Raw genomic sequence first — 17,631 nt, forward strand, 5'->3', positions numbered from 1 at the left:
TACAGAAATCTTAATACTTTTAAAAGATCTAAAATTCATAAAACAGAAAATGATAAAGAAAAATGGACAACCCACAAAATCAAGAAATGAGTCCAAACAGCAGAAGCTTAAATCTGAATGTCACGACACTAATGCCCTATAGAACTCCAACTAATAATGTTATGAAATTAAATTTCCTCCAAGAAAAAATAAATAGATGTGAGGTCTCCTAAAACATGCCAGGAAGCAGGCCAGAATCCAACCTGGTCTACCCAGCAGAAGCTCATCTGATTTTAGCCTGGGCCCTAAGGCTACTGGCTGCCTTCAACTGGAGCAAGTCCAAAAATAGGGAACTGGAAAAACAACTATAAATATCCCAAAAATATAACGAAGACCTTACAAGAGGAGAAATAACTGTAAACTTTAAGCTTGTATTAATATGAAGAATCTTTTATAAGTCAATGACTTATTTGCAATAAAACTGAAAAATAAAAAGAAAACCTCAAAAGAGCAAACAAAAGGCACAAAGGAGTTTCCAAAAAGGCAATCCTATGCAAACAAGCCCTTAAACGCAATCCAAAAAAAACATCTGAATCCTTTAAACAGACCACAATATATCAAGGTAAACCAGAAAATTCTAAAATAGGAAACAATACTCCGAGAATCTTCTACACATGTGTAATCCCCAACTGCTGAGCCTTATCAGCCAATTTGAATAGCCTAAGGGAGGGCTCAGGGGTGGTGATGTCAAGGTGGCCCTACATCCTGGGGCTCCCTCCACAAAGAACAACATAACTACATTTAAAAGAATAGTATAAAGTTACAAACATACATGTAATCAACATAAATAATATATAGACATGAAAAATAACAACATAAATAAGATGGGGAACAGTTGCATAGGTCAACACATAAAAGGCAAGGAAAAACACAAAAAGCAACAAATGGAAATATTACAAACAAAAGACTGTTATCTAAAATTAACAAAGAACAGTATCTATATCAAACTGTCTATCTATATATACATTATATAGTCGGTGATACGGTTTGTATAATTGCAGCAAAAATTCCATAAAGGGAGAAAATTAATCATATATCTTAAAATAGTTTCTTATTGTTGAGCTTTCAACACCTACCTGATTAGACATACAGGAATCAAAGGCAATATATAGCAAGTGAAGAAGGGGGGTTAGGTGGGTGTAGGGCGTGGATTAGTAAGGCGGGGTTCAGAGGGTGTAGGTCTTAAAGTCTTTTTTATTATTTAGATGTTCTTCTTTTTAAGCTTACATATGCTGGGTTCATGTTCATGTGTCTTTTAATAGCATTCTCATTTGATAGCCACGATTCAGCCAGCTCTCTGGCAGTCTTAGTATTTGCCCTGAATCTTACTTGCATCGTGCCCCAGTTAAATGTGTGGCCAATTGAATTGGTATTTGCATACTATCAGAGACCGTGGGTTTTTCCTTCTGACGACATTACAATGTACTTGTATACGTGTAACTATTTTAAGATACGTGCTTCACTTTCTCCCTTTGTGAGCTTCTTACCATAAACATTATCTATACTAATAAAAGGCAAAACCCTCACTGACTGACTCATCACTAATTCTACAACTTCTCATGTAGGTAGAAGGCTGAAATTTGGCAGGCTCATTCCTTAAAGCTTACTTGCCCGTGCATGCAGTGTGTGATGTCTCAGATAAAGAGGAATACGAGCTGTTTATTGATGCAGTAAGAAAGGAACAACCCTCTGAATCTGAACTAGCCTTTGTAGACATATCAATAGGAAAGCATGGTGTAAAGCTTAAGTTTAAATTAAGTTCATAGACACGCTGCCGCTAAATATTCGCAGGCAAATCCACAACTTAATACCGGGAATGCCTGTTAAACATCTTAGATTCACGAGTACCGATTTGGGTAGTGAACACTTCGAAGAATGAAACCTGTTATCTTTATAACGGTTGACAAACACGGAATGTAATTTGAACACAACACATCTTCCAAATATGAACCTGATTGAAAGAAATATTGATAAACAAATCCTTGATGACAGCAACACTCATAACAGTGACAAAACAATTACATTGACAATCATGTTACGTTATTTTTAAAATGTTTCCTTTTCTTTTTCATAACTTCTTTAACATACTACTTCTCCGCTATGAAGCGCAGATATTTTGCTAGTATACTATATATCTATCCATCCATCCATTATCCAATCCACTATATCCTAACTACAGGGTCACGGGGGTCTGCTGGAGCCAATACCAGCCAACACAGGGTGCACACACACACACACACACAACAAGCACACTCTAGGGACAATTTAGAATTGCCAATGCACCTAACCTGCATGTCTTTGGACTGTGGGAGCAAACCGGAGTACCAGGAGGAAACCCACGCAGACATGGGGAGAACATGCAAACTCAATGCAGGGAGGACCGGGGAAGCGTACCCAAGTCTCCTTACTGTGAGGCAGCAGCGCTACCACTGTGCCACCGTGTTGCCCTTTACTGTATATCTATATATCTTTATACTGTATATAGTATAACTAGCAAAATACCCTCACTTTGCAGCGGAGAAGTAGTGTGTTAAAGAAGTAATGAAAAAGAAAAGGAAACATTTTGAAAATAACGTAACATGATTGTCAATGTAATTGTTTTGTCACTGTTATGAGTGTAGCTGTGATATATATATATATAGCAAAATACCCGCGCTTCGCAGCGATGTCATGTGTTAAAGAAGTTATGAAAAGAAAAGGAAACATTTTAAAAATAATGTAACATGATCGTCAAAGTAATTGTTTTGTGTATTTGGCGGCAGCGTCACGAAGTTGTTTTCGGTAGCTGCATCAGAAAATGTACCACGACGTCTGACATGCCTCCTTTTTACTGTTTTCTCACAGCTTGGACACACACACACACACACACACACACACACACACACACACACACACACACACACACACACATACATACATACATATATATACATATATATACACATACATATCTTCATATCTACATATCTATATACATATCTACATATACATATATATATATATACATACATACACACACATATATATAAACATATATAAACTGCTAAAAAAATTAAAGGAACACTTTGAAAACACATCAGATCTCAATGGGAAAAAGAAATCCTCCTGGATATCTATACTGATATACACTGGGTAATGTGTTAGGAACGAAAGGATGCCACATCGTTTGATGGAAATGAAAATGATCAACCTACAGAGCCCTGAATTCAAAGACGCCCCAAAATCAGAGTGAAAAAATTATGTGGCAGGCTAGTCCATTTTGCCAAAATTTAATTGCAGCAACTTAAAATTGTACGCAGCACTTTGTATGGCCCCTGTGTTCTTGTATACATGCCTGACAACATCGGTGCATGCTTCTATTGAGATGACAGATGGTGTTGTGGGGGATCTCCTCCCAGATCTGGACCAGGGCATCACTGAGCTCCTGGACAGTCTGAGGTGCAACCTGGTGGCATTGGATGGACCAAAACATAATGTCCCAGAGGTGTTCTATTGGATTTAGGTCAGGAAAGTGTGGTGGCCAGTCAATGGTATCAATTCCTTCATCCTCCAGGAACTGCCTGCATACTCTCACCACATGAGGCCAGGAATTGTCGTGCACCAGGAGCCACTGTACCAGCATAGGGTCTGACAATGGGTCCAAGGATTTCATCCTGATACCTAATGGCAGCCAAGGTGCCTTTGTCAAGCCTGTAGCGGTCTGTGTGACCCTCCATGGATATGCCTCCCCAGACAATCATTAACCCACCACCAAACTGCTCATGCTGAATGATGTTACAGGCAGCATAATGTTCTCAATGGCTTCTCCAGACCCTTTCACTTCTGTCACGTGCTCAGGGTGAACCTGCTCTCATCTGTAAAAAGCACAGGGCACCAGTGGTGCATCTGCCAATTCTGGTATTCTATGGCGAATGCCAATCGAGCTGCATGCTGCTGGGCAGTGAGCTCAGGGCCCATTAGATGACATGGGGCCCTTGGGTCACCCTCATGAAGTCTTTCTGGTTGTTTGGTCAGAGACATTCACACCAGTGGCCTGCTGGAGGTCATTTTGTAGGGCTCTGGCAGTGCTCATCCTGTTCCTCCTTGCCCAAAGGAGCAGATACTGGTCCTGCTGATGGGTTATGGACCTTCTATGGCCCTCTCCAGCTCTCCTAGAGTAACTGCTTGTCTCCTAGAATCTCCTCCATGCCCTTGAGACTGTGCAGGGAGACACAGCAAAGCTTCTGGCAATGACATGTATTGATGTGCCATCCTGGAGAAGTTGGACTACCTGTGCAACCTCTGTAGGGTCCAGGTATCGCCTCATGCTACCAGTAGTGACACTGACTGTAGCCAAATGCAAAACTAGTGAAGAAACAGTCAGAAAAGATGAGGAGGGAAAAATGTCAGTGGCCTCCACCTGTTAAACCATTCCTGTTTTGGTGGTCATCTCATTGTTGCCCCTCTAGTGCATCCGTTGTTAATTTCATTAACACCACAGCAGCTGAAACTGATTAACAACCCCCTCTGCTACTTAACTGACCAGATTAATATCCCATAAGTTTCATTGACTTTATGCTATACTCAATTAAAAAGTGTTCCTTTAATTCTTTTGAGCAGTATATATACATATCCATACATATACACATATATATACACACACACACATATACATATATATATATATATACATATATACATACATCCACATATTTAAACATGTATATACATATACATATCTACATATATACATATACACACACACATATAGATATATTGTGGAGGACTGCCGGCTTCCCATGCCAGTCCGCACCCCCAGGCCGCCAGGAGGAGCTCTCCCGACAGCAGGATCGTGCCCGAGTTCCAGCAGGGCCTTATGGACTATGTAGTGTTTTTACACAGCCCTGCTGGATACCTTGGGGACCACCAGGAGTCGCTGTAGGGGGGCTCATGGTCTCTTGTGTGCCCTATAACCTGGCAATACGTCACGGTCATGTGACAGGAAGGAACGACGTGCTCCCGGGTTGAAGAAAAGGACTGTTTGCCCTGACCCAGAAGGAATAAGGAACTGTGGACTGTTGGGACAGGAACACCTCCGGGTCAGGGGCTATAAAAGGACGGTGCCTCAGTCCAGACGCTAAGCTGAGCTGGGAGGTAGAGGAGCAAGTGTCTGGGCGAGGAGGAGAGTTTATTGTTGGAGAGAATAGTGTTTTGAATGAGTAGTGTGGAGGGTGCTTTGTGCACATTGTTGTTAAACAAAAATAAAGAGTCTTGGACATTTACCTGAGGGCTGTTCCACGAAGCGAGCTAACCTCAAAATCCAGGTTTATTTCGATAATCCCGGTTTAATTTCTCGAAATTCGGTTCCACGAACGAGGCTAACCTGAAGCTCCGCTTAATTACTATGCCAACATATGCTCTTGGACAAGCCTGCTCCGTGGCAGGTTAGTTGTGAAGCTTATCTTAGCTTGATGAATATGATTGGACAAGCCATGTGATGTCACAGCACGACATTCTGCGGGGCTGGGATTATTCTGCTGCTGTTCACTCCCTCTTTCGCACACATCGACCCTCCAATATAAAATTATTATAGATTACATGCAGGCGATTCTAATTACTTAGAAAGTATAAAATGACAAGGAGTGCATTGAAGGCTTTTACATGAATAACCATGGCGTGCCCATTTATTCATAATCCAGTTGATGAGGGCGAGGCTCATTCGTAGAGCTTTAAGGCAACAGGTTCCACAATTACTTGCCCAGGATAGATCCGTTGCATTTTTGGATGATTATTTATCTGGCTATAGATTTAGTAGACACAGTATTGCATATTTGTGTCAGTTATTGGAACCTTACATTTCTAAAACACACGTCGCTCTAAAGCCCTTACGGTTGCACAGTCTTTGTGTATCGCTTTGCGTTATTTTGCCAGTGGTTCATTTCTGTACAGTGTGGGGGACGCTGAACATTTAAGCAAAGCTACAGTGTGCCGTGAAATCAGGAAGGTTTGCGTTGCATTAAAGTCCTTTTTAAATATATTCATTACCTTTAGTGGCCACCGAGGAATTGTTGCCATTAAGGAAACTTTCTTTGGAATTAATGGTGCTTAATCTTTAAACATCTACTCAATTACAGCACATAAATCATTACCTGATAAGTAACTGAATTTAATTTGTTAGGCTTTCCTAACGTCATTGGAGCCATTGACTGTACACACGTGAGGATAAAGGCTCCAGCAGGTCCAACAGAGCCTGATTACATAAACCGCAAATCATATCACAGTATTAATGTACAGGTAAGTACTGATAATATCTCACATTTATATACAAGAGGTAAAAGTGTAGTCGTCCAACATTAGCAATGTATGTCATTACCATTTCCTAAAATGTTTCAGATGGTATGCACTGCTGAACATCTAATTTCAAATATTGTGGCAAAATGGCCAGGATCAGTACATGATGCCAGAATTTTTCGCGAGTCTTCACTGGCTCAAAGCCTCAGACAAGGCAAGTCAACTAAAATTCAAAAAATATACTATAGTTTATTATACTACAGTCTAAAGTGTGTACTTTCCATTTTAGGAATTTTTCCTGGTGTGCTGCTTGGTGACAGAGGATACCCATGTCTACCGTTTCTTCTCACACCATATACAGATCCTGCAACACAAGCAGAAAGACATTTCAACAATGCCCATTGTAAGACAAGGGCACGCATTGAAATGACATTTGGACAGTTAAAATCCAGGTTTAACTGCCTGCGGCATCTCAGAGTTACACCAGAGAGAGCGTGTGACATTGTAGTAGCCTGTGCAGTTTTGCATAATGTGGCAATACTGCAGCAGGAGCGTATGCCAATAATGACGCATTCTTCACTTCTTTTCGTTCCACTCATGTTGCTCCTGAAACCAAGCATTATTAATAATTATATTAATAATTACAATTATATATCACTTTTTATCGAAGATGAACCCATATAATTAACATGCTGTCCTGTTTATCAATGTGTTAAAATAACCTTAAAGTACCTTACAACTGGTAACTAAATGCATATGTAAAAGGAAATTTTAATGACTATACATTTTGGAGGCTTGAAACTGTTCTCATTTAGTTGTTAAATAGTTTGACATCCTTAACACAAAAGTTACTAAAATCATGTTCTTACGCATTTAACTTGTCAGCTATTTTCTGCCATGCAGCCTCACGAGCTTTGATAATACAGCTCGTGTTCCCCTTTCTAGTTATTATAGCTTTGTAGTCCTCATAGGCTTGTAATAATAATTCTTGCTCCGCCTGCGAAAAAAACGCAGCTCTTTCCTTAGTTTCTATTCTTACTTATCCAGCATCGATTAACAAGGCTGCCTTTTATATCACGTGGACGCGCACGAGCCTCGCTTATCAAGCTTGGCTTGAATTAGCGGAGATTAAATACACCTGAATTTTGTTCGTGGAACTCAATGAGCCTGAAGTGAACTGTTAGGCAAATAATCCTCGATTTTATAAGCTCGCTTCGTGGAACAGCCCTCTGGTGTCTGGAGTTGTACCTGAGGGTTCAAGGGAGCACTAGCGCCCCCCTACTGCCACAATATATATATATATATATATATATGTATATATATATATATACTAGCAAAATACCCGCGCTTCGCAGCGGAGAAGTAGTGTGTTAACAAAGCAATGACAAAGAAAAGGAGACATTTTGAAAATAACGTAACATGATTGTCAATGTAATTGTTTTGTCACTGTTGTGAGTGATGAGTGTTGCTGTCATATATATATATATATATAAATATAAATATATATATATATTTACACACACACAAACATATATATATACATATCTATACATATACACATATATATACACACACACATATATACACACATATATATATCTACATATATATACATACATATACATACACACATACATACATACACACACATATATACACACAAATACATATATATATATATACATACACACACACATATATAAACATATATATACATATACATACATATCTACATATATACACACACAGCTATTTCAGTATCAGTGCAATACGCTGCTTGTTAAAATGGATAACTCCGCTCTTACATGCAAGTCTGTGGATATTATGAACTATCGTATTTGTTCAAGTTCTATTTAAATTTTAAATAGAAGGAATTTTTATTTAGTCGACAGAAATATCTTTGGTAGGAATGGTAAAAACAGACAGGAATATTATTCCTGAATAAATCAACTCAAACCTTAAACAACTTATAATATTTTGCTCTCCATAAAAATATATCCTGTCTAAATTATACAAGTTAGAAATAAAGTAAACATTAAAAGAACAAACATTCAAATTTCTTTACTCTTATGTAATTTTATATATAAAAATAAACTTAGATTTTAAATATCCCAAAAGATTTTGCTCTCCATAAAAATATATCCTGTCAAAATTATACAAATTCAAATATGAACATGCTGCATAACAAAACCTGGAAATATAAATAAAATGTGTTCCTTTCAGCAATAACAAATCAAATCATTCAGTTGTCTTTGCTCATATGTCATTTTAGAGCTGGACGCCTGGCATCTTTTTTGGCAACAGGTTCGTTTCTGTTTGGTGTGAGGTTCTGTGTTGTGGAGATTCTCAGGATGGATTGCAGGTGCTCATCAGTGAGGCGACTCCTGTGTGCTGTTTTGTTAGTCTTTATCACTGAGAAGAGCTTCTCACACAGATATGTGCTACCAAACATGCACAAGGTTCGAGCCGCATGTAGACGGACTTTTTTTTGTTCTTCAAAGTCACCAAAGCGCCGTGCAAACTCAGTGCGCTCAGTTTATCAGCAAAGTGCGATTTGGGAACACCGTAGTGACGACTTGGTTTAACATTACTTGGCAACAGGGAAAGTGGGGCAAGTGGTTGTGTCTCCCATAAAAGCAGCTCAATTGAAATCACTTTGTGATTGTGCACGGTAAAACGTCCGCTGAAGTGTCAGATTCTTATTTAATTCTTCTGCTTTCTGTATCTTCTGCATTGCATTCAGGTCTTTCAGGTTACCCTGATGTTTTGTTTTATAGTGCCGTCTTAGATTAAATTCTGTAATTACAGCCACATTAGCTCCACAAATGAGACACACGGGTTCAGTAAACATATACTCAGCCTCCCATCGGTTTTAAAGGCTCTATTTTCAGAATCAACTTTTCTCTTCAGCATCGTGTGAGCTAGCCGCAATAACTTGCAGCATCATAAGCTAGACTTGATTAACGCGGTAAGTGTTGGCAAGGCAGCTGAAGCGCTGCATTATGGGATCTGTAGTTTATTGTGTTACCAGCGCTTCATATACCGGGCTTTAATAACAATAATACAGTATATAAAATGATCTCGGGCGGATATAATTACACGCGGGCGGATGTGGCCCTGCCCTTGAGTTTGACACATATGGACTAAATAGAACTTGAAAAGATATATTTTTTCAAATGTGATCGCGCAATTCAGATAGAGTTGACGCGCACTACAGCCTGCATGCCTCAATAAGTCATCCTCCCCCGCCTTACTTTTTACCGTTCATCTAATGAATACACTGAGTATGGCTTTACCAAAACAATCATTGATGGCGAATAAAGTATCCATTATTCGAGTATGTAGATCGGGTTATATATATATACATATATATATACCAGCGTATCGCAGCGAGAAGTAGTGTGTTAAAAAGCTAGAAAAGAAAAGGGAACATTTTAAAAATAACGTAACATGACTGTCAATATACAGTATTTGTTTTGTGAGTGTTACTGAGTGTTGCTGTCATCAAGGATTTGATTATCATTATTTCTTTCAATCAGGTTCGTATTTGTAGGATGTGTTGTGTTCAAGTTACATTCCGTGTTTGTCAATCGTTGTAAAGATGACAGGTTTCATTCATCGATTCGTTTCTTACTGCATCAATAAACAGCTCGTCTTCTTCTTTATCTGAGACCTGACACACTGCATGCACGGGTTTTTTTTACACTGTCTTCCTTTAGCGGGACATTGACTTTTTCCAACGTGTGCTTTGTTTCCGCAGTAGTTGGATTTATGAATATGCTTGTATGTATGAGACGCTTCATATTTTTGCTGCCTTTTCAATTGTGTAATTCGGGTTTTGTTCAGCTCTTTGGAACTGTTGCCTTTTATCTGTGCACTGCGTCAGTTCACGTGAGCCACTCGGTGTACATGCATCGAAGGTTCCCAGCTGTGCTGGTGCCATCTCTGCTATGTCCATGGCTGTATTTAATGTTACCTTAGTCCTGGCACTTAAAACTTTCTCTCGCAGTTTCGCTGAGTTTGTGTCAAACACCACCCTGACCATCTCATCTTCCTCTCCATAAGCACAGTCCTTCACCCGTGAATATTTACCCGTGGCAGTTTGCTATTGGATTGCCGCTGACGGACGGCCTTATATGGGCAGGCACTAAATTACAAACGCCAGCGCAGCCTGTCTATGAACTTAATTTAAAGTGTAGGTTTACATCGTGCTTTGTTTCAGTAGCAGAACTCATGAATATGGTTGTATATGTCACTTCGCCGCTTCTTATTGTTTAGCTGCCTTCTCAATTATATAATGCATGTTTTCTTCAGCGCTTTTTTGAGGTCTTCCTGGTTTTCTATGTACTGCGTGATTACGTGGGAGGCGTGATGATGTCACTCCGCCCCCACGGCGTTGAAGCTCATCTCCATTATAGTAAATGGAGAAAAACTGCTTCCAGTTATGACCATTACGCGTAGAATTTCGATATAAAACCTGCCCAACTTTTGTAAGGAAGCTGTAAGGAATGAACCTGCCAAATTTCAGCCTTCCACCCACACGGGAAGTTGGAGAATTAGTGATGAGTCAGTGAGTGAGTGAGTCAGTGAGTGAGTGAGGGCTTTGCCTTTTATTAGTATAGATATATATATACACTCTTTGGGGGGGTGCCAGAATCCATGAAGGAAGAAAAATGAAAAACATTATTTGTACAAAATCTTAATTTATTTATCCATTCTTAAATAATTAAATGGGCAGGTTATTTCGTATCAGTGCAATACGCTGCTTGTTAAAACGGATGACTCCCGCTCATACATGCAAGTCTGCGTGGATATTATGAACTATCGTATATGTTCAAGTTCTATTTAAATTTTTAATAGAAGGAATTTGTATTTAGTCGACAGAAATGTCTTTGGTAGGAATGTAAGTTAAATGTAGGCATCATTGCATACATTTTTCTTCACCATAGAAATGTAAAGAGTAAATTCGCCTTACATTCCAACCAAAGATATTTGTGTCGACTAAATAAAACTTGAAAAGATATATTTTTTCAAATGTGACCACGCAATTCAGATCGAGTTGACGCGCACTACATCGAGCTCGCGTGCTATTGTGGTTTCTCCTGCGTGCCTCAATAAGTCACCCTCCCCTCGCTCTTACTTTTTTACTGTTCATCTAATGATTACACTGAGTATGGCTTTACCAAAACAATCATTGATGGCGAATAAAGTATCATTATTCATAAAGCTTCAATTGGTGATCTGTCTTTCTGCGTTAACCGCATATTTTTTCATACGTTTCATACCAAGGGGATGCGAGGGTAAAATGAATCGGGAAGCGCTGATATATATGTATTGAAATAGTTTTACTGTGAAATAATGCAAAGAGTACGCGACATGTGTTTCACCCTAATTTTGGGGTCATCAGGTGTACATACTCAGTGCACCCCCCTCGGGAATTGAACCTCGGACGTCGGTGCTAGAGGCGAAGCCTCTTCCATTGCACCATGGCGTGTGGTTTGTCTATTTGAGAGTATGTAGATCGGAGTATATATATATATATATATATATATATATATATATATATATATATATATATTGTCACGCACGCAGTAGGAGGCGCGGATTGATTCGATAGCACCTGGGAAACCATTCGCGCAGGGAATGGCGGGGTATTAACTTTCTCCCTCTGCTTCCTCGTAGAAAGAAAGACCTTCCTGCACCATAGGTTTGGATTGACCGCAGTGCGGTACTTCCGCCCTTCCTCCGCCATCTTGCCCTGACGTCATCCTTCCCATCCTCCCTTGCGGTCCTTCCCGGCATCCCTCCACTTCCGGCTCCACCCCAATAAAATGGCCGCGACGCCAGGAGTCGGCGTCGCGTTATGAACTGTTTAGTTTGTGCTTTGACCTGTTTTTCTTTTTCTTGGCAAAAGTTCTGTACAATATACGGGGCCGGAAACCCCAACCCTTATTGCTGTCTCCTTGGTCCTTTGACAATATATACACTCGCGCTTCGCAGCGGGGAAGTAGTGTGTTAAAAAAGCTAGAAAAAGAAAAGGGAACATTTTAAAAATAACATAACATGATTGTCAATATACAGTAATTGTTTTGTGAGTGTTATGAGTGTTGCTGTCATCAAGGATTCGATTATCATTATTTCTTTCAATCAGGTTTGTATTTGTAGGATGTGTTTTGTTCAAGTTACATTCCGTGTTTGTCAATCGTTGTAAAGATAACAGGTTTCATTCATCGATTTGTTTCTTACTGCATCAATAAACAGCTTGTCTTCCTCTTTATCTGAGACGTGAGGGTTTTTTTTACACTGTCTTCCTTTAGCGGGACATTGACTTTTTCCACCGTGTGCTTTGTTTCCGCAGTAGTTGCACTTATGAATATGCTTGTATGTGTTAGACGCTTCATATTTTTTTGCTGCCTTCTCAATTGTGTAATTCGGTTTTTGTTCAGCACTCTTTGGAACTGTTGCTTCTTGTCTGTGCACTGTGTCAGTTCACGTGAGCCGCTCGGTGTACATGTATCGAAGGTTCCCAGCTGTGCTGGTGCCATCTCGTGTGATGTCCACGGCTGTATTTAATGTTAGCTAAGACCCGGCACTTAAAAGTTTCTCTCGCAGTTTCTCTGAGTTTGTGCCAAACACCACCCTGACCATCTCATCTTCGTCTGCATAAGCACAGTCCTTCACCCTTGAATATTTAGCGGCAGTGTTTCTATTGGATTGCCGCTGACGGACGGCCTTATATGGGCAGGCACTAAATTACGTTGGAGGTGTAACTCCGCCTCCCACGGCCATCGAGCTGACGTCTATTATAATATATGGATGAAAAAATAGGTTCCAGTTATGACCCTAACGTGTAGAATTTTGAAATGAAACCTGCCAAACTTTTGTAAGTAAGCTGTAAGGAATGAGCCTGCCAAATTTCAGCCTTCTACCTACACGGGAAGTTGGAGAATTAGTGATGAGTCAGTGAGTGAGTCAGTCAGTCAGTGAGGGCTTTGCCTTTTATTAGTATAGATGCAAAGCTGACAGACTCATTCACTCACTAACAAAAATAATATTTCCCATTCAATTAAAAAAAAGTATTACATCATCATATTCTGGCCATAAACAGTATGTTTTGATAGTTCAGTGATAGTTTCAGTGTCCAAGAATTTGAAATGTGTGGAAAAACTTTGTTGCTGTTTTAGCTATTCAAAGAACTTTTATGGAGTTAGAACTTCTGTGTTTTTCAAAAAAAAGTTTGTTTTGAACATTGGTTGGTCTTTGTTATTTTCATTCAAATTACTTTTTGGCTAAGACTTGCTATTTCCAGAGCTACAGTTTATTTATTTCTTCTGATCCTTCTGTTTAATTTCTGCGTTTTTTGTCACATTGGCATTACAATTAAATCTTTCAATCCAATTGGATTATTAACAGTAGAATTGAGTATTTATTTCTTGATGATGAATACCTTAAACAGATGTTTTGCTAGTTTGGAAGTGAAAGGGTTACCCTGGTTGGCCAAGACCTCACAATGAATTCTCATACATGTAAACACATCAGATACCACTTTCGCCAGCACTGGCAGAGGTCGCCTTGTAAAGAAGGGTAACCTCCAAAAAAATGATTTGCATAGTCTACTATTACAAAAATGTACACACAGCCCTTTTTATTCCTAAGAAGTGAAAATGTGCATGGGGATTGTAGAGTTATGAGGTGGGCATTGTGTAAGGATGAACATAATTTGATCACTAGATGGACCATAAATCATCAAAATTTTTTTAAGCCAAACAAACTACTGAACAGTTGAGGGGCTGAAGGGACAGGCTATTAGGACTGGTGTTCTTTATTTATTTTTATTTGCTTTCATGAGGAGTTCCTGGGACTTCTTGATGGCTATCAAAAAATTGGTCTGTCTCTTTAGTTTTGACCCCTTTGTATACTCTGCTTTGGTTCTTGTTTCTTCTTCCCATCTTGAAATAAAAAGTCATTTTGTTTTGGCAGAACACAGGCAAAAACCATAACTTAAAATAGGCAGAGGTCAGTATAACAGAAAAGACAAACCCAGACTGATTCTCAAAAATTAAAAACACCAACAAAAGTCATAGTTTACAAACATTGTAAAAAGTCTTCACAGTAATTTGTGCATGTTACTGCTAATTAGCATGAATCATTAAATCTTTGTTTTAAAATGTATCCAGTGCTCAGGTGACAAGGTGATATGTGCTACTATCTAAATTAATAACAATGACGGAGTGTTGTCACATATTATGATGATGTGCAATAATGTGACCAGCTATCCACAAAATGGCCATGGCTATTCAAATTATCCATAAAATGGAAGCAATATAAATTCTAAAAATTCTCTAAGATCTCTAAAAATGAAATGGATCATTTCTTTCGTGACATAAATTAACATTTATCACAGATATGGCAGTCTGGGCAATTTGTATAAAACCGGTGCAAGTGTCTAGCATCTAGCACTAAAATATCTCAAGAGTCTTTCTCTTATTTTTTTAGTGCTGAAATGTCCCCTGTGTACTTTGAAGCATGTGAGCTACCAATAATTAATGACATTTAAGAAGACATACATGCCACAACATATGCAATTCAATCAGCACAGACTTCAACATTCAAACGTTTTACTTGGAAACCAATGCCAGAAGTAAAAGATATTTATGGGTGAAAACAAACTACTTCCTTCTGGACTGCTCTGCCGTAACTCTTTAACAGGAATTATTTTTTACAGCACAAATTAAAGATTAGGGAAGCAGAATTTGTTGACTCACCAGGGAACACTGATCTAAGTGGGGTACATTCCAAAAGCAAATATCAAAGCAAAGTGAAATCAATATTTAGAAATAGTAAAACAACTACAAACACAAAATGGAAAAACAAGTACATTTACACTATAAATGTTCTTGTAATTCTATAGCATCCATATGTATGTGCATATAACTACACTTGAGAAATTAAACTTTACACAGACCAGTTGAATATAAAAACAGAAGTCTATTTTAAGCCTACTAATGTATATACAAGCTGTACATATTAATGAGTATTGGAAAAATCAAGTTTACCGTACGTTATGGGGAATTTAGGGGAATTAGCCATGTAGGGGCAATTTCACTATACACGGTGACTAGTATTAAATACTCACAAGAAATAAGGTAATAATACTATATATTACAAAGCAAAAATCCAATTTAACAAACTTTTTTTAACAGTTTAGTGAAACAGTAGGCAAAAATTAAAGCTCACAACATAAATAACTTTACTCAGATAGTTTCCCCTTTATTAATATTAGCTTTAATGGTGATTTTCAGAAACACATTATCAATGATCTGTATGTATTTATTCATTTTTGGTATACTTTTTCCCTGAGGAATGTTCTTTCCGCATGACCTTTACAGGTATAAGGTCAAAATATACAAAAATGAACACTAAGGCACAGCAAAACAGCCTTCATTTAACTTGTTGAGCATAAGTCAAACATTTACTACTGGACTGATTTTATCTGCAAATCCAAGATGTTCAGTTTTGCCACTTTTTAGCAGATGAGTTTTGCAAATGAAAATAACAGCAAAATGCACATCATTAAATACAAAAACCAACCTTATTAGGGTTGTTGCCCACTGAAACGTCATATTCTAACAATATGCAAGAAGTAGTGAAATATTTCTTTTTTGTACAAAAATTTCTTAATGGTGACAGGCAGTTGCCAGTGTGAGTGGGCATTGTCACTAGGCATAAACCAAACATTACTTGTACAAAAAAGCTGGGTTGTTTTATCTTTTTCCTTTAATAAATAAGAGCCTGTTCATGAAATTTTATTTACTGCTTGTGAGGATATGCCTAAGGTAAAAAAAAAACAATTCTTGAGTTGTGTTTCTGAGAAATCATTAATGTTTGGTTGGTCATCTTTTTAAATCATGTTTCATTTGGTACTTAACACTGTTAGTCACAAAAGGAAGTACTGAGACAGAACAGGTTATACCTACAGCTGAATAAAATACACCAAAACCTATTCTGAAATATTTGCCTGACTATCTGCATCAAAAGAAAACTGAGCTCTGTATGAAGAAGTATACTTATACCTCTGAATCGGCCAGTGCAAACAAATGATCTACTACCTTGACAAACAAGGTCTCTTTATTACCTCTAGCCTGAGCAACAAGTGGTTCAGTCGGATCAGTTGAATGTAAAATGCACCTCATCTTATTGAAACCTATTGAATTAAGATAAACACCACAAACTGGTCTAACTGATACAAGTTTCACAGAAAATGGTCTAATTCTAGAACAAAGAGCACTGTTTACTAGCTATTGTGAATACATGAAATAATTTTATTTTGAAGTTGTCATGAGATTACGGGCAGAGTTGACAGTACAGGGGTGCTGCACTCTAAATTAGTTTAGCAATATGAATAGCATAAAAAGGTAAAATATGTTTGCCTCTTTAGTTAGCAAAGAACACTGTTAAACATACAGAGTACGTTAAAACAGGCAAACCCACTTTTTGCCATGACCCAGAATTTTTTAGGTTTACAAATTTGCACCGTATTCTTCTTGGCTTTGTTATAACCAGAGAACATAGCCAAACTCATCAAACCAATAAGGAATGACACTTACACCCTTTTTGGCAAGTCGCAGAAAAACAGCTTTCCACTGTGATACTTTTTAAATCACAGCTTAAATTATGTGCATATTATTAATTTATATTGATCACAAAATGCGTGTATTCAATATGCAGTGATACATACGAAAGGAAAAATTACAAGTTTAAGATATTTCATTCAAAATGTAACCATATCGGTACTATAATAATTTACTTATTAACATATTGGTATAGGGTATCTGTTATGTTACGATAGGTACTCTTTTCACATTGTTTCGTACGTGATATATTATTTTACTAAGTTAAGGGCTTAAGTTTTTTTCAATTATAAGTCAAACAGACTTTCAAAAACAAATACATTTCAAAATACGTGTAACGCAATACGCACAAAAAATTATAAATGCAACAATGGAATCTACCGCTCATTTACAACTTGTACAATTAATATCGCAGCATTTTAGAGAAGATTTCCTTGCCTTTGAAGTCGCAGAATCATAAACCAAAGAATTTTGCGATGTGCCTCTAGCTCAAGAAAAGAAATCCATATTTTAAAAACAACCAGGTACTGACGTTGAAAGCGTCTCTGACAACCACGGTGGAGTGTAACTATCAAATGCTTCCGGCGACAAGCGCGATGGGAAGGAAAATACGAGGTATACTTTAAATTCGCAAATGTATATTAAAATCAGGTATCGAATTTATTGGCATCATCTGAAAATACACTTACAA

The 17,631-nt window shown here is 38.1% G+C and overlaps 1 protein-coding gene across 1 annotated transcript in view; it reads right to left on the reverse strand.

The window, feature by feature from the left end:
* Positions 1-17,631, reverse strand: part of kiaa0825 (KIAA0825 ortholog) — a 409,330-nt gene extending 391,699 nt beyond the window's left edge. The window contains exon 1 of the mRNA XM_039759351.1: positions 17,379-17,631. The gene's annotated coding sequence lies outside the window, so the exon portion shown is untranslated. The remainder of the gene's footprint in view (positions 1-17,378) is intronic.

This window comes from Polypterus senegalus, chromosome 7 (genome assembly GCF_016835505.1).
Source record: "Polypterus senegalus isolate Bchr_013 chromosome 7, ASM1683550v1, whole genome shotgun sequence".
Classification (NCBI taxonomy): Eukaryota; Metazoa; Chordata; class Cladistia; order Polypteriformes; family Polypteridae; genus Polypterus; species Polypterus senegalus.